We start from the raw sequence: 25924 nt of genomic DNA on the forward strand, positions 1-25924 counted from the left end.
TGTACATCATCAAATATATTTGGTAGCAACATCGTGGCCCAGGTACAAAATGTGTCTCGAAGGGAAAAAAACTGTTGAGAAATTGAATCACTGTTCTAGTCTTAGGCATAAAACAAATATTGTTTGTTTCCTGTAGGGCTGTCTTAAATACTTCGAAGCTTCGTTCGATGGGCATGGGATTCAAATATGAAAATAAAATTAGATTATTAACCCTTTTCTCGCCAATGACGTGCCCTAGTTTCCTGTTGGTTGTCAGTTAACACTTTCAGAGCCCACCATCCACTTCAATGTTAGCTTAAAAACGCCTAATCTATGTTTTAAATTATGGCTATGTGTCTAATCTGCCCGTCGCTTTATCAATGACTCGTTTGCAGTCAACATTGTCGAAGCGGATTGGTTTTTTATCGGTTCATTTTCGTTTTATAGCATTTTGAAAAGCCCTCGTTTTCAAGGAAAATATAAAGATTCCATGATAAAAACATTTACTGGAATATTCTAGAATACACAAAAACTGTAATTTTTCGGCCTATTTATGAATCGTTTTCAAATAAACGCTAGATTATCGATAGTATATGATGCACGCTATGGACGCAAGCTGAAAAATGTATTATCTTATTTCCTCATCAGAGATCGCGCACACAGACACATCACACATTAGGGCAAACGCTGAGATCTCAGCGAATACAACTCTGATTATCCCAAGACTGGTAAAATAGATTCCTTACCTCAGATCAGATGTTCTCCAAAAAGATCATTCCAATTCCTGATCGGCTCGCCATTCCAAATATCGATCACACGCTTATTGATTGAGTATTGGCTGCTGTGAATATATATTCCAGGCTGATTCCCGTCCCGCGATGACTTCCATGTTGATCAGACTTCTTGCCAGCACAAGGAACCAGCTGGCTCCGCCTCTACATAGCTACAGATCCCAGGTCAGTCTAAGCGACTGACCTGCAGTTACACAGGGATAGACGATAGGGGGCGCTTTTTTCCATTCTGAGCTCCTGTAGGAGCTGCTGTACCAACGGGAGACTCGGTTGATGAAATATGATTTCAGATCGCTAATAAAACAATAAAACTATATTTGTCGTCGTCGGCACTCAGTGGGGGGGCTAATAAAACGAGATATGTCGTCCGTGGCACTGAAAGGGTTAAGGCCATGGGTAGGTAGGGAATTTATTTTATTTAATTTTTTATTTTATTCTTTCCCATGGCGACTATGGATAGGGGATTTCTTTATTTAATTAAAATGTTCACAACAACATTGATGCATGTACTCTGCCAGCATGTTTAATATCCATAATACTAAAGGTTTGACTAAGATTTTTATGAAACTTTATTGTATAAAAATTTTTTTTAATTTAAATGTAACTCATAAAATAAATTGGGTCGCACCTAAATCGGCAGGGTCGGTCGGCAACCGGAAACAAACCATTTTTTCTTTTAGGCCTTACCTGCCCATCAACACTATGCTGGGTGCTACTAGGCTTGCCGCGGTGTAAAACCCATCTAGTTAATTTTCATATAGCAGTGCCCATCAAATAAAAATAGTAAATACATATTTGTAAAATACTAGCCTAAGCGTGTAATCAATACTTAGTCAGACAATGTTCAAATCTGCTCACAGCAGCGTCACTTCATGTGACGGAGTGGAAGAAGGTTCTATACGACAGCGGAGGATTTGGTAATGGTTGTTGGGATTCAAAACCCAATGCTAATAGGGATGTTAATGAGGCGATCTGTAAACTTTGTATGATGAAGGTGGCAGCATCAGAGGCAACACCTCTAATCTACACACACACCTTCTAAACACACCGCGTCTGCCAAAATGTCCTCTCCAGTCAGGCCCCGTAGCAGCGAATGCACAATGCACTAAATATATAAGAGGGACAGTGTGAGCATTAGTGTTCAAAGTAATGGAAAGATGGAAAGGTCTAGGCTGCAGCTACATTGATCTGTACATTTCTCTCCAGCAAGGAGCAGTCCCTCTGTAATTATTAGTAACTACAAAGGAGCAGTCTCGGGCTGCACGATTCTTGCTAAAATGTGAATCACGATTTTTCTCTCTAAGAATTGAGATCACGATTCTTATTTTGTCATCCTTTAAAAAAAGTAGGGGCGGTCAGGTGGCGTAGCGGAGATTGCGTTCGTCACCAACGCCGGACATGCTGGATTCCCGGCGTTGCTATCAGCTTGGCTGGTCGTCAGGGCATGTGAGCGGTGCGGCGCGTGAGCGGCGCGGGAAGCGGAGCGGGCGGCTTTGACATGAGCAAGGAGTGGGTTTTAAAATGGGTCGGCGCGACGTCCGGAGCGAGAGCTCTCCTCCGCTCCAATCCACTCCAGGCCGCTCACAGTGGTTTAACACTGATGTAATATACATGTAGTACAATGCCAAAGCAACAGATGGCGATGTACAAACATGAAGGCCATTTTCAACCAATGAGAAGGGTGAACCTGTGATATCCTGTTCATGTTCAGGCTTTGTCACTCACTAGAAAAAGTTAGAAAAAGTTTTGACGCCATTGTTGTTGTTGTTAGCTTACATGCTAACGTTAATGGCAGCGACCATAGCATTGTGGCTAGGCTAGCTATCATCGCTTAATAGAGCTAGTGAATGGATAAACAACGTTATTTAACATTGCACAATGGGTACAATTACAATGCGGCTCAATACAAACAATTGTTAAGGGGCCCAGGGGGTGTAGACTGTTGTAGTTTGAGCTAATTTACACCATGCTCCAAAAATTTTAAAAAAAATCTGCCTCGCGATGTGGCGCGGGGAGCGCTCGATTCAAGGTGAGCGGTGAGCGACTTGGGGGCGGGGTCAACATGAGCGATTAGCGGAGCGGACCAAGCTTTAAAGAGCGAAGAGCGGATTTCTCGCCCGCGCCGATCCGCTCACGTGGCCTGCTGGTCGTTCACACTAATACAATTGGCAGTATTAGAGGGTGGGAAAGCTGAAGGGTGGGTCCTGGGCGTTGTGGACAGCGACCCCTACAGTTCGGTCGGGGCGCCTGCTCAGCAAGGGTAGTATCTAGGGAGAGATAGTGCGGGCCGGCCTCCCACACGCTACACTCTCCCCGGTGAGAATCTGCGCGGCCAGGCTGGCCTGCCGGCTGGCTGCACATGCGTCGGAGGAAAGCATGCGACAGTCTCCGGTCTCTCGGACCAACAGTAGGGGAAAGTGCGCAACAACCAGGAAGGGTGGGATGGGAGAAAAATCGCGTCGAGGTACATGGTGAGCTACTGGAGCTCCCCTTGTTTAATGCTTGTTAAGATTGAAAGAGGAGCTTGAGCTAACAGGGTCTGATAGCTAACGCTAGCTCACGTTAGCCAGCGGCAGTGCTCATGCAATCGGTAATGCTAGCAGAATGAATGGATGTAAACTTTATTTAACATATTGCATAATGGGTACAATACAATACGGCTCAATACAAACAATTGTTAAGGGAATGCAGACTGTTGTAGCTTGGACTGGGGTCCTTATAACAATAACTTGACAACACATGGTAGCTGCAGCTATTTGGGACAGCTCTGTTGTCACCGGAAGGGCACGCAGATGGTATCTACTGCGCATGGGCATTGAGCAACAGCGGCTCCGCCATGTTGTCGGCGAGTTTTTACCGCTATTCCAAAACGGAAACACAATTTAGCGTTTTCAGTAGGGCCACAATGTTTCCGGCAAAAACGGCATTTCTATCTAATAGGGACAGCAAACCAGGGATGCCCCGATCACGTTTTTTGCCACAGATACCGATCACCGATCGTCGTGAGCCATATCGGCCGATACCGATCCGATACCGATCGTTTTTGATTACAATTTTTTTAATTTAATTTTATATAATTTTCTTTTATAAAATATATATATTATATAATTAGACTTGTACTTGTATTATCTGCGAGACATCGCCACCACGCAACAAGCTCCACTGTCTGTGTGTACTCTAGTAGCCTCCAGCTACGGCCAGGATTCTCCGGAGCTGCACCTGGACCCTATACTCGAGTAGCCTCGAGCTACGGCAAGGATTCTCCTGCGCTGCAGATGGACCCTATTGGTATAACGTTACTGTGGTCATATCACATTCAGCAAGCCCTCAGCTCGAATACGCATCGAATCAGTGTTATAAGACATTGATATCAGGAGCTATCTGTAGCTACTGCTAGCCGGATATATAACGTTAATACAACGCCTCAGTGAATTATTTAGTTCAATGGGACATTTCGTTTTGAACAGTGAACTAACTTGCGCTAACAGCTAACAGCTAACAGGTATACACGTCTCTACTAGACTTGATGGAGCGTTTGTTGATGTCAGGAGCTATCGGTAGCTGGCCGGCTAGATACCGTTCGGTTAGACAATGCCTCATCATGTATTAAATTAAAAGTGAATAGTTGACTGGGTCATTTTGTAATGGTAGCTAATAGGGATGGGTACCGAATTCGGTACTTTTGAGGTACCGAACCGAAACACGTCGGTACTACCGAGTATCGAATCAAGTGAGATACTGAAAAAAAATTAAAAATAAAATAAAAAAAAATCTTTTTACTTTTTTTCTTTTCATGTCAACGTTCACACGCACACGCACAATATATGCTTACCTAGGATTTGACTTGATTCAACAACAAAGCAGTCGGAGCAATGGCAAGCCGAAAACTGTCGAAATTGTAGTTATTTGAAGTTTGGATTATTTTTTTTCACGACTCAGGTAGGTAAATTAAATTTCTTGAGACTAAAGTACAGAAAAAAGGTACCGTTGGGTACCGGTATCAATTCACAGGTACCGGTATCGGTTCAAATGTGAAAGGTACCCATCCCTAGTAGCTAAGCTAACGTTAGCTCAGGGAGACGCCGTCCTCCCGTGTCCCGTCCCACTAGACTACTAGACCCGTGTTTACATGCGTGCTGGAGGGATGAGCAGACGCCGCACAGCTCCCGGTGTCTGAGACAGAACTCAGCGACAGCGAGTGAGATCGGCTTTGACGATAGGCGAAAATAAAGCATTATCACCGATCACCGATCGCATATTTATACTGATTATCGGCCGATAACGATCGGTGGCCGATGGATCGGGGCATCCCTACAGCAAACGTATTCAAAAACGTATAAAAACGAGCACAACAACAGTGTGTGTAACAAGGGCCTAATAGTTGCGATAGCCGCGGGACAGATTCTTGTGTATTTAAAAGTACTGCCAATGTAGCCTTCAGGTGATCGCCATGGATAGAATCAGACATGCTTTGTTTACGCTTCTAGGCTACTGGCATCTGGCGCATGCCTGTGATGTAAGCAGTACGCGACGAGAGCCTTGAGAACCCTTTCGTCATAGTTTTATGCGGATTGACTGTTCAGATGATAGCGCAAAGGTTTATCGTTTCTAGGATTTCCACCCAGGAAGGTGGTCTCACTTTTTTGCGGATTCTCCCTGCAAAAACGCTGTTGCCGTATAAACAAAAGGCACATTCGAAGAAATATTTTGCCGGTTTCACCCGCAAGCGTTCCCGTCTAAACATGGCCTAACGACCAAGGAGCAGTCTCTCTGTAACTACTGCACTACCAGCAAGGAGCAGTATCTCTGTAACTACCAACTCTAGTAACGACCAAGGAGCAGTCTCTCTGTAACTACCAACTACCAAGGAGCAGTCTCTCTGAGGCCCTGTTTAGACGGAAACGCTAGCAGGTGAATCCGCAAAAATATTTTTTCGGATGTGCCTTTCGTTTATACGGCAACAGCGTTTTTACGGGGTAAAACCGCAAAAAAGTGAGACCACCTTCCAGGGTGGAATTCCTAGAAACGATAAACCTTTGCGCTATCATCTAAACTGTCAAACCGCATAAAACGACGACGAAAGGGTTCTCAAGGCTCTCGTCGCGTGTACGGTTACATCACAGGCATGCGCCAGTAGCCTAGAAGCGTAAACAAAGCATGTCTGATTCTATCCATGGCGATCACCTGAAGGCTACATTGGCAGTACTTTTAAATACACAATAATCTGTCCCGCGGCTATCACAACTATTAGTGACTGGACCCACTGTCTGTGAGTGACTCTGCTTTGGTCCAATCACATTCCCCCACCCACAGTCTGCGAATCAGAGGCAGAGTAGGGCGGGTCTTCACAGCACGTCTGGTTGTCTCAACCATAGATATATATAGAACACTAGATAGCTTGCCCGCGCTGCCGGCCTGGAGCGTAACAGTAAGAAGCATTTTGTATAAAAGTATTCTGTACTTCTGTATGACAACTATTAAAGAAACTTGAAACTTGAAACTGGAGAGCGACGTCACTGAACCGCCGCCATCTTGCCAGGGGCAGCCTTGAGTGAGAGTGAGTGAGCTGCACAGACAAAAATACTCATAACTCGCTGAAATATTGACGGATTTGCAAACTGTTTGGTTTATTACAAGCATTATTAACGTGGCTATGATTCAAGCGGTTTGTAAAAAAAACATCTTTAAAAATTTCGTTTTTTATAAGTATGCAGTATCATAACTACATCTTTGATGTTTATAGCAAACCAACCCGTTTGTAAATCCGTCAATATTTCAGCGAGTTATGAGTATTTTTGTCTGTGCAGCTCACTCACTCTCACTCAAGGCTGCCCCTGGCAAGATGGCGGCGGTTCAGTGACGCTGGTGACTCCGCCTTAAGCTATCTAGTGTTCTATAGATATCTATGGTCTCAACGACCTGAGGCGATCTGATTGGCCACTGACGTTTCTGGTCATGTGACATCTGCGCCAATCGTGTGACAGCGGGGCTCCGTCGTCTCGAGTCTTTCAGCCTCGTCTGCACGCAGAAATCCATCCCAAAACACTAATCTAAACGCAAAATTAAAAGTGAGACCGCAAGACGACTTTTGCGGTTTCTGTTCAGACTCTCTCCGTCTAAACGTAGCCTGAGTAACTACTGCGCTACCAGCAAAAAGCAGTCTTTCTCAACTACTAAACTACCAAGGAGTGATGGGTGTGCTGACTGACTGGATAGAAATGTTTGAGTGGGAAACACATTTCTTTCAGTCAAAACCAGTTCTACTAAAACCGTTTTGGATAACCCCCCCTATTGTCTTTCAAACTTGAAGCTACGTCAAAATGACACAACCTGATTTTTCCACGCTCCGAAAGCTAGTTCAGGAAATAGCGGCAGCCTCTCCCTGCAGACTGAACTTATGGTGGATCAAAAAGGTGGATGGTTGCTTTAAAAACTACTCTTGGATGTTACTGTAACTAGAGGACCAATCCAATCTCTTCTTTGAAGTCACCGGACAAAAAAAACTATAGAGATATAGCCTAATCCATTTTGTCCATTAGAGAGATCCAACATACTTCAGTGTGTAAATAAGACACTCATCTTTTGTCATGTGACAGAATTTGTGTACTTGGGGGAAATACTCTGAAAGCAGTACTAGTGGTTTTTTCAATTTCAATCAACATTTTGAGGGCACTCCATAAACAGAGGAAACTTACCCCTACAGCACCAGCGGTGTCTATTACGTGGTCCACCAATGTAAAGCCATTCAGAATAGGTTCCATGACGATTTCACTTTCAGGGGTGCTCTCCATCAAAGGAAACAGGCTGAAGCTATCTGGAACTTTTTGGAAGAATAGTTTTTATTAAGTATGTTTAAGTTTAAGTTATCAAAGTACTATGTCCAATGGCCATTAGCTGTGTAACATGGCCCCTACTGTCCCTCCCCAAACTGTGTAAATAAACCAACAGGGAGGGGAGGTGTGTGTGTGTGTGTGTGTGTGTGTGTGTGTGTGTGTGTGTGTGTGTGTGTGTGTGTGTGTGTGTGTGTGTGTGTGTGTGTGTGTGTGTGTGTGCTGAAGTGCAAAATTTTCCAGATTATGCCGTGCCAAATCAGAAATATAACCACACACACACACACAGCGGAGAAGCCTTTTTGGTCCCTGTGTGTGTTGGAGACTAGAGTGAGAGAAAGAGAGAGTGAGAGAAGAGAGAGAGAGAAAGACTGAAGTTGCTACAGAGCAGAGAATTGGGGGGGGGCAGCTTAGAACAGAGGAGGGAGGAGAGAGAAGGGGGGAGGGGTGGAGGAGAGGAAGATGGGTGGGGGAGGGAAATTCACACATTCCTCAACATCTCTGTGGTGTTAGAACACACACACACACACACACTATAGCCAAAACCAAACATATAGCGGTGTTCTTTGTTATTCTTCACAAATTTTTTCTTTCATTCATACATTTTATGACACAAAACAATGTTGGAAAATCCCTAAAAGATTGAGCCGGAAACAGGTCATTGAATCAGGGCTGGAAAGTTGGTAACTTGTATTCTACGGGTTAAGAATATAAAAGTTTTAGAGACCTTTGCCCTTTTACTTAACTACACTTCAAATAGGAAATATTGCTTTAATCTTAACCCTGCACTGCCTGCAGTCACTCCGAAGAACAAAGGTTTTGTTTACAAAATGTGATGCGTTGATAAAAGGATGCACACGGGTTCAGGCCTAACAAGTTAAGACAGGAAGTGATCAGAGGCACAGATGCGTCTATACTTTCCGTAGCCGCATTTCTGCAGGACGCTCTCTGATTGGCCACTGACTGACGCTCCCTGATTGGCCACTGACATGTTTGCCCAATCGCGTGACGAGCTGTGTCTTTGCCCATTTCCGCGTCGAACAGCCTGCAAACTACCCGGCGTTCTATCGCCATGCTCTAAGACAAACTCTAACCAACTTCGAAAGAGTGCCCAAGCTTAACCGTCGAAATAACTTGCCGTCACGCTCTAAGACAAACTCTAACCTTAACCTACTTCGAAAGAGTGCCTAAGCCTAACCAGTGTAGAAACTGGCGTCGGCCAATCAGAAAGCGTCCTGCAGAAATGCGGCTACGGAAAGTATAGACGCGACACAGATGGACCACTGACCTCTTACAAAGGCTCTCGGATGGAGTTCACTCTCAAAAGTCAACTCATGAAGATTAGTCTTTTGCACTGTGACTTGCAAGTTGCAACTACTGAGATTTCACTCACTCTCCATAGGCAATGCATGAAACCTGGTCATTTTCTTTCCACTTTGAATCAGCAACAATGTTGACATTGTGTCCCTGGCTTTAGGCTGACACACAACTGTAGTAACCTCTCTCTCTCCAGTGTTTTTCGGGTTTCTGAGTTTAGTCACCTGCAGCAGCCTACTAGTAATGACACACATACACACAAAGCAAACGAGACACACAGAGACAGTATTAGGAACAAATGCAGAGACACACACAGGCAGGGCTTAACATTAACCTTTTTGGCTTACCAGCCACTGTGGCTAGTGGTTTTCCAAAGTCACTAGCCACTCAGCATTTTCACCAGCCAAAAATCACACACACAGACACACACACACTATCCAAATATCCAGTTCGTTTTTATAGTGTAAAGTTTGGCTACTTGAGACAGACAGAGAGAGAGAGAGATAAAGGAAGTGATCAGAGGCACAGATGGACCACCTCTCATTACGTGCGACACAAGTAAGTGCGCACTGCGTTCCGAGAGAAAGAGACACTCATTAGTTACGTGCGATGTAAGTAAGCGCGCACTGTGTTCCGAGAGAGAGAGAAAGAGACTCTTCACTACGATTCAAAAACGGTGACACTGCACGGTCTACCCGCCAAAGTGGCTGGTAAGAGTTACACGCCACTGCCAAATTCTACCCGCATTTGGCGGACCGTGTTAATGTCAAGCCCTGCACACAGGCATAGAAACATTGCAAACACAAATAAATCCTTCGCACACATAAGAAAGTTAGTATGGAGCTTGTGTGTGTGTATGCATCTCTGTATCTGTGTGTGGGTGTTGTTCTGTCCGTTGTCATGTCTAAATGAACATCCATGCAGGCAGTGCTGTACATCGTCATCTACTTCAGTCTAGTTACACATTACACTATGCCAATTGGACGACTTTCTGTGTGAATGGGTAATGAGTGTGTTTGGGGGGGGGGGGGGGGGGGGGATAGTTATAGTGTTTTTTCAGAACAGATGTCTCAATCACAAAGTCGCACGCATGCACACACACACCTGGAAGAGAGAGAGCAACAAGAACACAGCATTAGGTCACCTTCCAACAAGCTCTACTCTCTCCAGACAGGTGTGCCTCAGTCTTGACTGGCTAATTGGACCAACACTGAAATGTGTGTGTGTGTGCGTTAGAGTGAGAGAGAGGGGGGGGGGGGGGGGGGGGGGGGGGAGTGTTACACAAGCTGAGAGACCTCCAGGCACAAAGAAGGACAGAAACACAAACATATACACAAGCAGACAAGACAGGTCAACTGTCTGGCCATGACACAGTCTCGCCCAGTCCCACCGCAGTCAATGTGGGACAGAATAGGATCAGGAGGACAATCGTTGTTGTTCTGACTGGTGTCATGTTGGACCAGGCAACTTTCTGCCAGATTAGAGGTACTTGGGACGAGTCTCAAGAGTCTCCAAGACCTCTCAGATACATCATGTAGTGTGTGGTGCCCTGCTGTTCTCACCTTAAAAACAAGACCTCTCACTCTCAGATAAATCATGTAGTGTGTGGTGCCCTGCTGTCCTCACCTAAAAACAAGACCTCTCAGATACATCATGTAGTGTGTGGTACTAGAGCTGCCGCGGTTACCGCAATACCGCGGTATCGCTGTTACGTCACGCCCACCGCAGCGTTTAACTGAATACCGCATCAACGCTGTTTTAGGGCTGGGCGATATGGAAAAAAATCATATCGCGATAACGATATGATAATGTTATCATATTTCTCGATATCAATAATTATCGAATTGTTACAAGTATTAAATTTTTTTTTTTTTTTTTTTTTTTTTAACAACAGATGTATGTTTATTTTGCAGCAATTCTTTGTCATTGCCGCCATCTTTAGTGTTACATCCCCTCACACTCCAGTTCTCAGGCTGCAGCTGGTTTAAAAGCGAAAGTAAACCGGCTTCTCTGCTGGCTGTGGCTCCAGGGGAGTTGAACAGTTCTGGCTCTGCTAGTTTATTTTTGATATTTTGGCGCTTTTTTGGTGGACAAACCACCGCACATGTGCACCGTGACTCATGACTGGAGTCTAGTTCTGCTAGCACACATAGCCTACTGTGTAGAGATGGTTTCAAACTGTATTTTAAATTAGAAAGCAAACAAAATAAATGGACAAGAGAAAAATAAATCTCAATTTGGTCAGTATTGTCATTTGGACAAGCAAAGCCATTACTTTAAGTTGCAGGCAAGAAAGACAATTCTGTCCACTGTCTCTGGTTTTAAAACTGCCCTGTTGCAGGTAAAAAAAAATATATATATATATATATATATATATATATATATAAAAAAAAACGATTTTTCGATTTTTTTATTTTATTTCGATATTCGATATCGATTATTAAAATATATCGCGATATTTATCGTTATCGTTATATCGCCCAGCCCTACGCTGTTTGTTATAATAATACTCTCAACCAAAGCAATGCAACGGGAACATTTTTATTGACAGTCAAATCTGCCAATTACGTCACACCGCTTGCACCCGCCTCTGCTGTTACCACCAATCGGCAAGCGCCTATTCGGTTTTTACTTCCTGGATGTTAGCCATTGATCACAACAAGGCTAATAATAACATTAGCTGCCCGCCGGAGTGGACTACCAGAGCTCCAGTCCACAGGAGTACTAAACGAGGCATAATGATTTTACTGCAACAAATGTTATAATAAAAGCCCTTCGTTCTATACACTTGTCTGATTGAAAACTTTATTAACAGACCGCAGAATGGGTACAACTCAGCACGCTCTGAGCAAAGGAAGGAACGGAGATATGAATTGAGTAATGCTTGCCTTGCTATGGTCCGGTAAATACGCTGATGTTATTGAATGTGTAACTATATAACGTTAATGCCACAAAACGAATGCCTTTGTTAATCAAGTAGTAACTTTATAATAATAATAATAATAATAATAATAATAAGAAGAAAGGGTCGGGGGGGGGGGGGGGGGTAACCACCGGGCGCTACCAGCCTACCACCCCTGCCCGCGACACCGAGTGAACGGCGCACAACCAGAGGGGAGACTTCGAATCAGTGTTTCACTTTCAATAACGAATGCGTGCTTGCCGAATCCCAAACAATATTCATGCTGCAAAGTCATCCTCTAAAGATAGACATTTAGACTAGAGGCAGGCTATATGCTATAAAGAGTAGACTACTACTACTACTACTAAAAAATAAATAAAAATGCATTCCAACTTTTTTTTATTTTATTTTATTTTTGCGGTTATATTGCCGGCGGTATGAAATATTATGCAAATGTGTGCGGTAAGGAAAATATCAATACCGCGGCAGCTCTATGTGGTACCCTGCTGTCCTCACCTAAAAACAAGACCTCTCAGATACATCATGTAGTGTGTGGTACCTAGGGCTGTCTTAAATACTTTAAAAAAAATTTAATAAAAAAAAAATTTTTTTTTTTGCTTCCAAAATCTTGCGCCTCCATTCCAATGAAACGAAAGTAAGCGGCGCCTTCCCGCCTCCATTCAAATGAAACGAAAGTAAGCGGCGCCTCGACTCCACCTCTCTACAACAAGCACGTGGAGATTATCTGTGTTGAAAACAACAAGCAGCAGACATGTCGACGAAGAAGTCATCAGACGTGTGGTTACACTTTAAAATATGCGAAGACAATGCCCAAAAAGAAGAGTGCCAGATATGCCAGAAGAAAATGGCATATCACAACTCTACAACAACTTTGTCAAATCACCTAAAAAACGTAAGTATCGTTGTACACGACGGCGACGCCACACAAAACATTAATAAGGCTATGCCTATGCCGGCAAAATCTGTTGAAGTCCGACATATTTAATCTCTCCGGTCTTAATGTCCGGTGAAAATAATTCCCTCTAAGCACAATTTGATTATTTAAATTGTATTAAAATAGGCTAAAATTAAATAGCCTACGCGATGAACGAAACAATCATTACATTTGTTTCATCGTTGCTTCTAATAATGACAACGACGTTGTCAGCGAGAGCTTAGTGCTGGGTTTGCGAAATGCATGTGCAGCTGCAGAGCCGGAGCTGCAGCGGCACAGTGCAGTACTCCAATTCAGCCATTGGCAATTCAGCTGTTGGGTGGGGGGCGCTGCTGAGCGTCTGCTGAGCGTCCCCAGATAGAGCCAGAAAACAGCTGAATCTGCTGCTCTGCATCGACATACTCTCGCAAATAAGTCGTTGGGAGGTGGAGAGAGAGAGTCGTCACGCAAACCCACGATAATGTTGCCGTCTCTCTCTGCCAAATTTCTCAGTTCTTCGCTTGATATAATTAATACAAATGTCCAATATAACAGAATTCGTTAGCTCATAAAAATGTGATTATAACAGACTGCTGTTTATTAATGTCGGGCGACTGCCCACAGACACCTATTTGATTTAAAGTCGGCAGCAGCACGGAGTCTCTGGACTTATTTTATTTGGAATATAATGACTATACGCAAAAGTAGCCTAGTTTTAAGTTAAAATATTATAAATCTACATGCCTTGATGATGTCATTCTTTTGTTTTGTTGTCATTCTTTTGCCTATCAATTGTTTTTAAGCTCAATAAACTCTGACCGGAATTTCTCTCATTTGACCGGTAGATTGAAATCTACCGGACACTGAGGCCGGCAACAATTTTTTCTAACCGAAACCCTGGCCTATGCTGCTATGACTAATGTGTTACCAAGTTGGCTAATTTAATTGTAATCATCTGCTTTTGTAGGTGCATTGTCTGATATAATTATAAATGATAAATTAAATATAATATAATTGTTTGCTTGATAAGACGAAGGTTGCAACATAATTATGTAATGTCATGTCGTTGGCTGTGAGAGCAGCCCCACTGCACCCAGGCAGCGCAGCCGAGTGAAACCTTGTTGGCTGCGTCAGTCACGAAAGGGGCTACTTAATTAATTCAATCCACTTTATTTATAGAGCACATTTAAAAACAACAAAGTTTACCAACGTGCTGTACAAGTCCCACAACATAAGATTAAAATTAATATATTATTTTTCTCTAAGCTTCGAATTAAAATCGAAGCTCGGCCCCGAAGCTTCAATTGCCAAAAAAAGCTTCGAAGTAGGGCTGGGCGATATGGCCTAAATATGATATCACGATATTTTCTGACCTTTCGGCGATACACGATACACATCACAATGTTTTTCTTTTTTTCCCCAAACAATTCATTATGAGGCTTACCAAGAATGTATTTGAGTTTGCAAGCTAACATTAAAGACAAAATAAAATACCCATGCATTTAGCATTTTTATATTATATATTAGATTTAGATTATTGGATTAGATTATATATTGCATATATTTAGCAATGAGATATTATATAATTTAGATATGAAATATGATTAATTGAAAATGGGGGACCCTGATGTAAACAAGACGAAAGTCTTTCTCTGGTCTGCATCCCCTTAACAATTGTATGTATTGAGCTGTACTGTACCCATTCTGCAATATGTTAAAGTTTTAAATCAATCAATCAATAGCATTTTTATGAAACTACTGTATATTTGTATGTCTCTAAATGTTTTGATGAATTGAAAATAGAGGACCCTTATGAAAAAAGCTGAAAGTCTTTTTCTGGTCTTCATCCTTCAGTCAGTCCACTGTTGTTGTATTGAGCTGTACTGTATTGTACCCATTCTGCAATCGTTAATAACGTTTTCATTCATTCAATCGTTCAGCCGGCAACAGAATAATTTTGATTGACAGTCGAGTCTGCCAATTACGTCACACCGCTTGCACCCGCCCTGCTGTTCTTAGCACCAATCGGCAAGCGCTATGCGTTTTTTACTTTCCACTCTGTCCGCCATTGATTTTAACGAGAGCTCAGCTCAACGACAACAACAGCTCCCCGCGGCCGACGAGTGATCACCAGCGCACCGCAGCATGACTTAAACGAGGCATAATGATTTTACTGCAACGGATGTTATAATAAAAGCCTTTCCATACATCTGTCTGATTGAAAACTTTATTAACAGACCGCAGAATGGGCACGCACAACTCAGCACGGGCTGAGATATGAACAGTAATGTTTGCTATCTATGTCGTCATCGGACGTTGCTATGTTTGGGTAAATACGCTGATGTTATTGAACGTGTAACTATATAACGTTAATGCCACAAAACGAATGCCTTTGTTAATAATAAGTAGTAACTTTGATGCAGTAGTGTGTGTGTGTGGGGGCGGCGTTGTTCAAACGTTTGAACGGGTGTGGACCAGATTGACGCGGCACAATCCTCTTGGGCAAAACATCACGATATCCACGATACGTTAAAAAAGTGTATCGTTAATGAACTGTACCCGATATTTATATAATATCGTCATATCGCCCAGCCCTACTTCGAAGGTCAGCCCTAGTGGTAGCCTGCTGTCCTCACCTAAAAACAAGACCTCTCAGTCAGATACATCATGTAGTGTGTGGTGCCCTGCTGTCCTCACCTAAAAACAAGACCTCTCCGATACATCATGTAGTGTGTGGTGCCCTGCTGTCCTCACCTAAAAACAAGACCTCTCAGATACATCATGTAGTGTGTGGTGCCCTGCTGTCCTCACCTAAAAACAAGACCTCTCCGATACATCATGTAGTGTGTGGTGCCCTGCTGTCCTCACCTAAAAACAAGACCTCTCAGATACATCATGTAGTGTGTGGTACCCTGCTGTCCTCACCTAAAAACAAGACATCTCACTCTCAGATACATCATGTAGTGTGTGGTACCCTGCTGTCCTCACCTAAAAACAAGACCTCTCCGATACATCATGTAGTGTGTGGTGCCCTGCTGTCCTCACCTAAAAACAAGACCTCTCAGATACATCATGTAGTGTGTGGTACCCTGCTGTCCTCACCTAAAAACAAGACCTCTCCGATACATCATGTAGTGTGTGGTACCCTGCTGTCCTCACCTAAAAACAAGACATCTCACTCTCAGATACATCATGTAGTGTGTGGTGTCCTGCTGTCCTCACCTAAAAACAAAAACTATCGGTTCTCAAACTATGGGTCTCGACCCAAAGTGGGGTCATGGGTAGGCGACAGTTGGCACGTTTTTTTTATTAAATGTTCTGGCAACATATTTTGGCTAAATATGCCTTGTTTTATAAATGTGTATACATAGTGCTGTAATAAAAAGTTCTGAAAATGATCAAGTTCAACAACGTGTGCTTTTATTTTGATATTCTTTGAAATTACACGATACATTAAGTGTGGGGTCGCCAAAAAAAAATCCTAAATAAAATGGAGTTGTGGTATAAAAAAGTTTGAGAACCCCTGAAGAAGATGTCCGTCTGACTGCAAGTCTGTTTGTTCTGTTCACCACCAGTCAGTCTGCCTGTCTGTTAGTCCATCTGTCTGTCTGTGGTGCACATTGTGGAGAGACACGGCTTGACCTCAGATTACACCATGATCTGGTCATCCAATGAGAGAGAATGAGAGAGAGACTGAGAGAGAGAGCAATGGGGGAGTGGATTAACATAGGAAAATCTGATATTTAGCCTAACGCCATGTGACCGAGATATTTTTTTTTACATTTATTGATCCAGAGAATACATTGCCGCTGCCACGTGAAAGACTAGTAACTCATACATTTTTGGTGTTTCATGACTCTCTCTCGCTCTCATATGAAATCCATTAAAACCCACTACAGAAGGGGCGCTCCAGTAGCACACCATATAGCGCGCTGAGTCGCGAAGCGGTCGTCCTGGGTTCGCTTCCCACACCCGGTGACCATTTGCCGCATGTCTTCCCTACCTCTCCTCCCATTCTCCCTCTCCTCTATCGGTCCTGCGTGGCCAGAAAAAGCTGTAAAAATGCTAAAATAAATCTTTAAAAAATAATAAAAAAAAACACTACAGAATTTCAAGAAGACATAGGCCTAACAAGTGAAAAGTTGTATTTCTGGAGATACAAGGTTTCCTCACTACATCAAAGATTTACTCAGCATGCATGCTCTTACACAGCAGTGTCATGCTCTCCACACCCACTCTTCCACATTCACACCTGAGAGCTGCCCAGTACAACCAGTCTGACACTGTTGACCACTAGGAGCTGCCCAGTACAACCAGTCTGACACTGTTGACCACTAAGAGCTGGAGCTTTCCAGTACAACCACAGTCTGACACTGTTGACCACTAGCAGCTGCCCAGTACAACCACAGTCTGACACTGTTGACCACTAGGAGCTGCCCAGTACAACCACAGTCTGACACTGTTGACCACTAGGAGCTGCCCAGTACAACCACAGTCTGACACTGTTGACCACTAGGAGCTGCTCAGTACAATGACAGTCCGACACTGTTGACCACTAGGAGCTGCCCAGTACAACCACAGTCTGACACTGTTGACCACTAGGAGCTGCCCAGTACAACCACAGTCTGACACTGTTGACCACTAGGAGCTGCCCAGTACAACCACAGTCTGACACTGTTGACCACTAGGAGCTGCTCAGTACAATGACAGTCCGACACTGTTGACCACTAGGAGCTGCCCAGTACAACCACAGTCCGACACTGTTGACCACTAACAACTGCCCAGTACAACCACAGTCTGACACTGTTGACCACTAACAACTGCCCAGTACAACCACAGTCTGACACTGTTGACCACTAACAGGATTTGAACCAGCAACGCTCCCTCCAGTCACAGTAACCTTTATATTACTGCCATCTCATTATTTGATCTTTTCATGCTGGTTTAGCATGGAAAACCCATCAGATCTGTGTCACAAGGTAAAAAAAATCGGATGATCTGTTCCTGTGTAAAAATGCACCTAGAGATAGTGGGGGTAAGTATGGGGTAAAAGTGTGTGTTTTAGTGAGTGAGTGAGAAATAGTATAGAGATGCTGGGCATCTAAAGTAACAATAATCAGACTAGTAGAGCCTGAGTGGATTTTCACTCCCGCAAGATTACTCCCATCCCGTCCTGCTCCTGTGATTCAATGAACGAAATCCCCCTGTCCCGCTCCCAGTGGAAGTCGACTCCTTTTAGGCTATAGGGAGGGAAAGTAAGAAAAGACCAAGTGAGACAGTGAGGATGGGCTGTGAATGGGCTCAAATGTGTTACATAAAAATAGTACCTTAATAGAACAGTTAGTTCCAACCAAGTAATTTGATTGGACAAGAGGCATTCCATGAGTGCTATTATTCAGTATAACAGCACTGGGACCTTTAACTATAGGTATTACTCCGCTGCACAGGTGTTCTAATAACCGTTAATTAGGCTACAATAACGGCCATTATCAATAACAGATTGTAACAAACTTGCACAGCAAAGGTGGATATATTTCCCTGATACAAAGTAGCTAGCCAGTGGCAAAGCATAGTAGACCTATACAAAGTAGCAAGACGTGCAGGAAAATGTTTGTGTTCAGGTTGCCTGGCAATGATCCAAGTTCAAGAGTGCAGTTGTGGAACTATTTGTTGGCGGAACTAAATAAATGATTAAATAAACAAATCATAATCTGTTGTCTCTTATTACTGTTAACTAATAAATGGTGATTGTAAAACTGTTGTATAAAAGCAATATTACACTTGAGTTCATGCTGGATATTAGGGATGATCGGGGCCGATCACGTGATTTTCCGAAGATCGGGATTGGCAAAAAAAAGGGGGAATTTTTTTATTCAACAAACATGACCATGTTCACGTCTTAAACTCATACTGAGGCCTTAGTTTTGGTTTTAAATTGCATATTATCATTCATTTATTTATTGTCACACAGAGCAGAAGAATTTTGCCAAAACAAACCAATAGTATCCAGCTGCAGAACGGCAGACCAGCCACACTCTCAGACCCAAATAAATATATATATTTTATTTTAATCCCAATTTCTCACATTACATTCACCCTGAATGTTGACGTTATCCAGGTGAAAAGTTAACTTCATAAATCATTTGATGTATAATTAAATCAAAGGAAATGAAGTTAACTTTTCACCTGGATAACGTCAACATTCAAGGTGAATGTAATGTGAGAAATTGGGATATTGATCGGATCGGGAAAGATCGGTATCGGTAGATACTCAAAATCACATGATCGGGATCGGATCGGGAGCAAAAAAATGTGATCGGGACATCCCTACTGGATATATACTGAATATCAGCACGGCTGCGATTATCCTCGTACCTACACACAGCCAGGGGGCGAAATTAACTTTTTGACTCACCGGCCAGTGGCGGGTAGATGGGAAGAATCTACCCGCCAAGCATATTTCTTACCTGCCAACTTTTTTTTGATTAAAAAAATAATAATTATTATTTTATATAAAAGAAATATTTTTCTTAATAAAATATATATATTATATAATCATACTTGTAGTTGTATTATCTGCGAGACATCGCCACCTCGCTGTCTGCAAACAGCTCCACTGTCTGTGTGTATACTCGAGTGGCCTCCAGCTCCAGCAAGGATTCTCCGACGCTGCAGCTGGACCCTAAACTCTACATTCAGCATGAAAGGATTCTCCTGCGCTCCAGCTGGACCCTATTCAGCAGCCCTCATGCGATGTAAGCCAGGGGCTCGAATACGCATGTTGTAGGACATTGATGTCAGGAGCTATCTGTAGCTACTGCTGGATGGCGTTAGGACAACGCCTCTGAACTATTTAGTTTACTGGGACATTTCGTAGTGACTAGTGAGCTAACGTGGGCTAACATGAGCTAAGTACCTAGCCAACGGAGGTATTATGCACTGGACACTTGCTGGAGCAGTTGTTGATGTCGGGAGCCATCAGTAGCTAGCCGACTGGATAACATTACACAATGCCTCATGTATTAAACTAAAAGTGAATAGTTGACTGGGTAATTTTGTAACAGTAGCTAACATTAGCTCACGGAGGTCCCTCTGACTAGACTAACGTCACGGTGACTGTCCTCTGTTTACATGCAGCATACAGAAACAGGTGCGGGAGGGGTAGGAGGAGCAGTGCGCGGTGCGCTGCATGACTGTGCTGAGACAGCGAGTGAGAACTCCGCTCAGAATTGGATCATGATTTTCGGTTTTCACATGACTATTTGATTGCCCGCCACACGGCGGGCAGACCTCTCAGTGGGAGGCGCCAAACGTAAAAACTGCCCGCAAATGGCGGGTGGCGGGCTTTAATTTCGCCCCCTGCACACAGCTGTGTTGATATTCAGTATAACAGCAAGACAATTAACATATCCAGCGACAAAAACACTGTCTAGCGGGACCCTAAATGGGACTGCAACGCCTCAATACCGCCGCCTGGTGGATGGTCGGGCGAGTTACACACTCAAAAACCGGAAAGTGTCATCGGTGCGTCGAGGAAATTCCTCCGGCAGTCACATCTCGCTACGTGGGTCCAGAGACACACTATAGTGCATATGGATTGCTGCCATAACGCAATAATCTATATGATTATTATTATTGCGCCATACAAACCGGAAATGGATCTAGGTGATCGGCGTCGAATAATTGGGATCTTTCTCCGCCAGTCTCATCGGCGCACGGTAAGAGGGCAGTAACGTTATTTTCAACCTAATTGTGCATTTCCTTGTTTGCAAACAGTCTGATCAATATATCAACCCATAGGGAATTATAAACGCCCCCCCCCCCAATCCTCCCCGCATGATGAAGCATAATGTATACCGATCATATACATTTGAATTTTTTAATATAGCGTGTATGGGAAAGAAACGCCAATCGATAATCTATATGCTTCAGGGCCTATACTGTTTTTGGAATTACAGCAGAAAAGATTAAAAACATACTTATATTCTCGAAGGTATTAACACAACAATGTATGAATGAAAAAATATAACGTTCCCACATCCTGAACGATAGATAATCGATGTTGAATGGGCCATAGTAATGTCAATATAGCAATACAATTTAAAAAGTTATAGCCCTGCAAAGAAGGTAAACATCTCCATAGGCTTTCAACGGTGGCAGAGAGTGGTATAAGATGGGCACAACCCACGGCGCCCAATGTGTTAAGTGTGATGTTGTCTAATTATAGGAGTAGCCCATAACACAACCCCCACCCCCCAAAATACTTGCCCATCGCAATGTTTTTTACTGTGGACATCGTCATTATGTCAATTCGGTAATGATTTTTATTTAGCCTAAGGCCCTGTCCACACGAGAGTTTGGATTTAATATGACCGAAGTTTGAAAAAATAAAACTCCGTCCACACGGTGAACACAGGTGGACAACCGTGTATAACTGCGTACTCACGGCAGAGCTGGAACCCAGCAACCGATACATTTAGTACAATGTAATACAATGCCAAAGCAGTAGGCGGCGATGTTGTTCAGACATGAAGGCCATTTCAACCAATCAGAAAAGACTGAACGCTCACTAAACTTCCTGTTGGGTCGCGATCTGCCATTAATTAACTGAAGAAGAAGAAGTAACGTTACCGATATGAAATGGATGTAAACGTTATTTAACAGATTGCAGAATGGGTACAATACAATACGGCTCAATACAAACAATTGTTAAGGGGATGCAGTCTGGACTGGGTTCCTTATAACAATAACTTGACAACACATGAGTTTAGTTTAGCTGCAGCTACATGTTTACTCTGAGCGTCAACGGACATCAGTCGATCACAACACTCTTCAACACAGACGATACGTTTTGAACAAAAGTTTGTTACAATCATTTTCATATAACGCTACTTGGGACAGCTCTGCTGTAAACACTGGTGTAGTTGGCTCTGCTCTAATCTCTCTACCCCGCGGTCTGCCGTGAACATGGGGAATAATTGCGACAGCTCTGCTGTAAACACTGGGAATAACCTCGGTTGCTATGCCCACACGCAACTGCAAAACCGCACAACTTCACCCTGGCCACCGGTTTCAAAAGACCGCGGTTGCAGTGTAGCAAATCCCCGGTTGTGTGTGGCCGAACAGTGCAACTGCGCACATACAATCACGGTTACATTAAACCCAGCGTTCGTGTGGACGGGGCCTAAGGCCTAACAAAAATAATAGTTGGTTTCAGGTTGCCGACCGACCCTGCCGATTTAGGTGCGACCCAATATATTTTATGAGTTTTTTTTAAAAATTATAAAAAAAATAAAATCCGATTTTTTTTTTTTTTTTTTTTTTTTTTTTTTTTTAAGAATAAAGTTTCATAGAAATCTTAGTCAAACATTTAGTATTATGGATATTAAACATGCTGGCAGAGTACATGCATCCATGTTGTTGTGAACATTTTAATTAAATAAAGAAATTCCCTATCCATAGTCGCCATGGGAAAGAATAAAATAAAAAAATTAAATAAAATAAATTCCCTACCTACCCATGGCCAAACTGACAACCAACCTGAAACCAACTATTAATTTTGTTAGGCCCAAGTCAAGTCAAGTGTTCCTTTATTAATCTCCTTGGGGAAATGCAGGTGTCATAGCAGCATAGGGGAGGGGGGGGGGGGGGGGGGTACAGGCAGGGGGAAAAAATATATATATATAAATAATAACAATTCTAACAATAATAGTCGGCCTATATGGTATACATCATGGTATTCCTGTCTCGTCCCACTGGAATCTTGTGACTCAGACAAAAAAGAGCCTTTTCAACTTATTTTATTCTGGGACCCAACTTGATCAAATTTAGCCCAGTGGGCCCCAGCGGCCTTATTAACACATGTTAGTAGCCTGTTCTCCTCATGCAGGGATGCATCAATTCAGTAATGGGCCTGGTTTTGAGTACCCAAACCATACATTGCAGTATCCTAACATTAAGACACTGTCAATCAGGGAACCAAATTTACTTTTTGACTTACCAGACATTTGGCTCGTAGATTTTAAAAACTACCAGCCAGGCAGATTTTTTACCAGCCAAAAATTATAAATAGCTTTTTAGTATATCGCCATGTGTTATAATACTCTCATATGCTATTTTCAATTAATATCATAAACAACATAAGGAATATTAGCATAATTTTGAGTGGACTGAAGGAATGAGTCAGCGTTAATAGTTTTAAATGCAAATCATTTATTGAAACATAGAAGTGGGTTCGGGACACACACACTGTTTCAACTCACCACCCCCGCATCATATTGTAGTCTAGTCTGTCTTCAAACTTCCACTCCTCTCGAAACTTTTTTATATTTGAATATCAACATTATCTGTCCATCCTCAGTAATCCTCAGTTTACTATAATATACTCCTGTCCTGAGTCCTGACTAGTGACTTCATCGTCTTTCCAAACGCACGCACACACAGAGAAAGGGAGAGTCCCCCCTGCGTTATTTTTTTTCATAGCCGCATTTTGCGGAGACGCTCTCTGATTGGCCACTTCATGTGACCTGTGCGCCCAATCGTGTGACACCCGTTTCTACACCGGTTAAGCTTAGGCACTCTTTCGAAGTTGGTTAAGGTTAGAGTTTGTCTTAGAGCAGGGCGATAGAACACCAGCCCTGATTCCAAACTCTAACCTTAACCAACTTCGAAAGAGTCACCTAAGCTTAACCAGTGATAAACTAGGCGTTAGGTAGTTTGCAGGCTGTTAGACCCGGAAATGGGCAAAGACACAGCTCGTCACGCGATTGGGCGCACATGTCAGTGGCCAATCAGAGTGTGTCTCCGCAAAATGCGGCTACGAAAAAAAATAACGCGTCCCCCCCCCCCCCAACCATTTCCATTTCCTCAAAACACCACAGACTTATTTCGGGTCGCAAAATATGCGCACTGCTCTGTAGCCCTGCTCTGCTTAATGCAGACAGCACGGACTGGGCGGATATGACTTGTCGAGTTGCCACGGCCCGTGGGGATTTTCAAAATAAGAGTATATGGATATGAACCGAACGTCGCTGCCGGAGCCATAGATATTATAGCTGGAGCTGCGCTTGGGGCGGAAATGAGACCCGCCACAGGATTTCAAAATAAGAGGACCTCTCATTGTTACTCGCCAAACCTTAAATCTGCCCGCCATTGGCGGTTGGCGGGTACTTATTTTGTTCCCTGCTGCGTCAATAGTATTATATATTGTATGTTGTATAGTGTTTGGACTTTTTTACTGTATGAAGCACATCCTCAGGGGGCTCATACAGAACCAAGCATTTGACTGTAATGTACTTTATATGTGACAAACAAACAGTGGGGTTCAAACTTTTTCTCAGGGAACAAACATTAGGCTACTTCTTGGAAAACCAAAACAGATCGAACTAACTTCCATGCTAACTATTCATTGTATTCAATCTTGGCCATCTTGGTCGCAAATCACAGGTGATTTAAATCAAATAGCAGGTGGTTGTCATTACCCATGAGAATACTAGTATGAACAGTGTCTAAAATGTAAATACCAACTATACTGGTTCCATCATTCAACCTTCTTTTCACTGCAGATACTTTGGAAGACTTCTGCCTTACAAACATATTCATTATGGTATCATTTTAGGTCCCAACCCAGACTTTGAAAAACAACAACAGATGCTTCAACTTAACTATGAGGGGGAAATGACACGGATGCAAGTCAGCCACCTATTCTTCCGTTACCTGTGTGCACGCCCACACGCATGCTTTCTTTATAATAAAGCTGTCATACATGTATTATTTGTCAATACAGACATAATGAAAATGTCAAGGGAGGACATTTTGAATGCTCTCGTTTTGGTCACCAAAGACAAACCACTAGTAGCAAGCAGCTGCATACCGGTGGCGAGTGTTTACAATGGCAGATCAATGTGTATTCAGTTGGACTACGAGCTTCCTGCTAGTTAGCATTAGCTTGCTAGCGTAGAAGCTGCGTGGAAAACCTCCACATACAGTAGTCAACAATATGTCTGACCACTGCGACCCGTGTGCCTGTGAGGTGACTTTTCAAAACAGCCAGATCAGAAATTCACCGCAATTCATTAGACTGTCAAAAAAACGACATCTACAGCTGTTAGCAAGCCAACTGGCTAAGCTAGCGGGCTGTGACAATGGATCTACACAGAGGCGGGGCTAAGCGGGGCACACACACTTGTGTACATTCCCATCCAGATCACCTACTTTTAGATCGGCGGCAGAATAAACTTACATTTAAAAAAAAACGTTAGTCGATAATGCTGTCAGCTATGTTAACAGTGAGGTGTTTGGTTGTTAGCGCTATGACCAGACCGTAAAGGGTCATATTAAATAATAACATTGTAATGTTAACAGGCGAGCCGAAGGAGGACTGATAGCATCATTAGCCAGTTAGCTGCGCCCCGCAGATGCCCGGACGGCCCTTGTAATGTTAGCTCCTGTTGGCTTCCAGACCTACCGTCCCTACTTCCTCCGTCTCCAGCCCTCCTGCCGTAGCTCTGCAGTCTGTAATCCGCCAAACCAGCCCTCGTTGCATTAATAATCACGTGTGTCGGTAAAACACAGAGACGTTGATGGAAATAACTTCTCGAATATGTCCAAATAGCATCCAAGAGAGGTCGATATATATCCAGGGAACTTGGTTCTTGCACGAGCCAGCTAGCTCAAGCTAGCCCCCTCTCTCTAACCTCCAGCAGATATGGGGCACCATCCCCGTGTTCCCACCCGGTCAAATAACCACCAAATGAGCTTCTAACTAACGAGCATGATCCGCTTCAACAGCTTGTTTCACTGCTGAGCTGTGGCCTTTAATTGCTCGCTGAGAATAAAGCCTCTAGCGAGATCTTGAGCTGAGCATACGGCTGCAGTATCTGTACAAGCTAGTATTGCCTGTTCTGCTCTGCTCTTTCTCTGCCCCCTTTTGGTTCCTCTCTCTCTCCCCCCCCCTCTCTCTGTGAAGCAGAAAGCCAGGCCGCCAGCTAAAGGTAGTAACTATACTACCCGATTTCTTGAAGTCATTAAGCACAATATAATATACCCGCCAAATATACTGCGAGAAAGAATGGTTCTGAGAAAACTATGATGTTGGATTTAAAGTACGATTCTTTTTTTGGATGTGGGATGGCTTTATTTAGGACTAGGCTATATATTAACTATGGGGTTG

General features: G+C 43.2%; 1 protein-coding gene across 4 annotated transcripts in view; it reads right to left on the minus strand.

The window, feature by feature from the left end:
* Positions 1-25665, minus strand: part of LOC311243444 (zinc finger MIZ domain-containing protein 2-like) — an 80288-nt gene extending 54623 nt beyond the window's left edge. For all 4 annotated transcript variants that reach the window (XM_084332677.1, XM_084332675.1, XM_084332676.1 and 1 more), the window contains exon 1: positions 25220-25665. The gene's annotated coding sequence lies outside the window, so the exon portion shown is untranslated. The remainder of the gene's footprint in view (positions 1-25219) is intronic.
* Between the last annotated feature and the right edge of the window lie 259 nt (positions 25666-25924).

Source organism: Notolepis coatsorum (assembly GCF_963971535.1).
Source record: "Notolepis coatsorum genome assembly, chromosome: 1".
Classification (NCBI taxonomy): Eukaryota; Metazoa; Chordata; class Actinopteri; order Aulopiformes; family Paralepididae; genus Notolepis; species Notolepis coatsorum.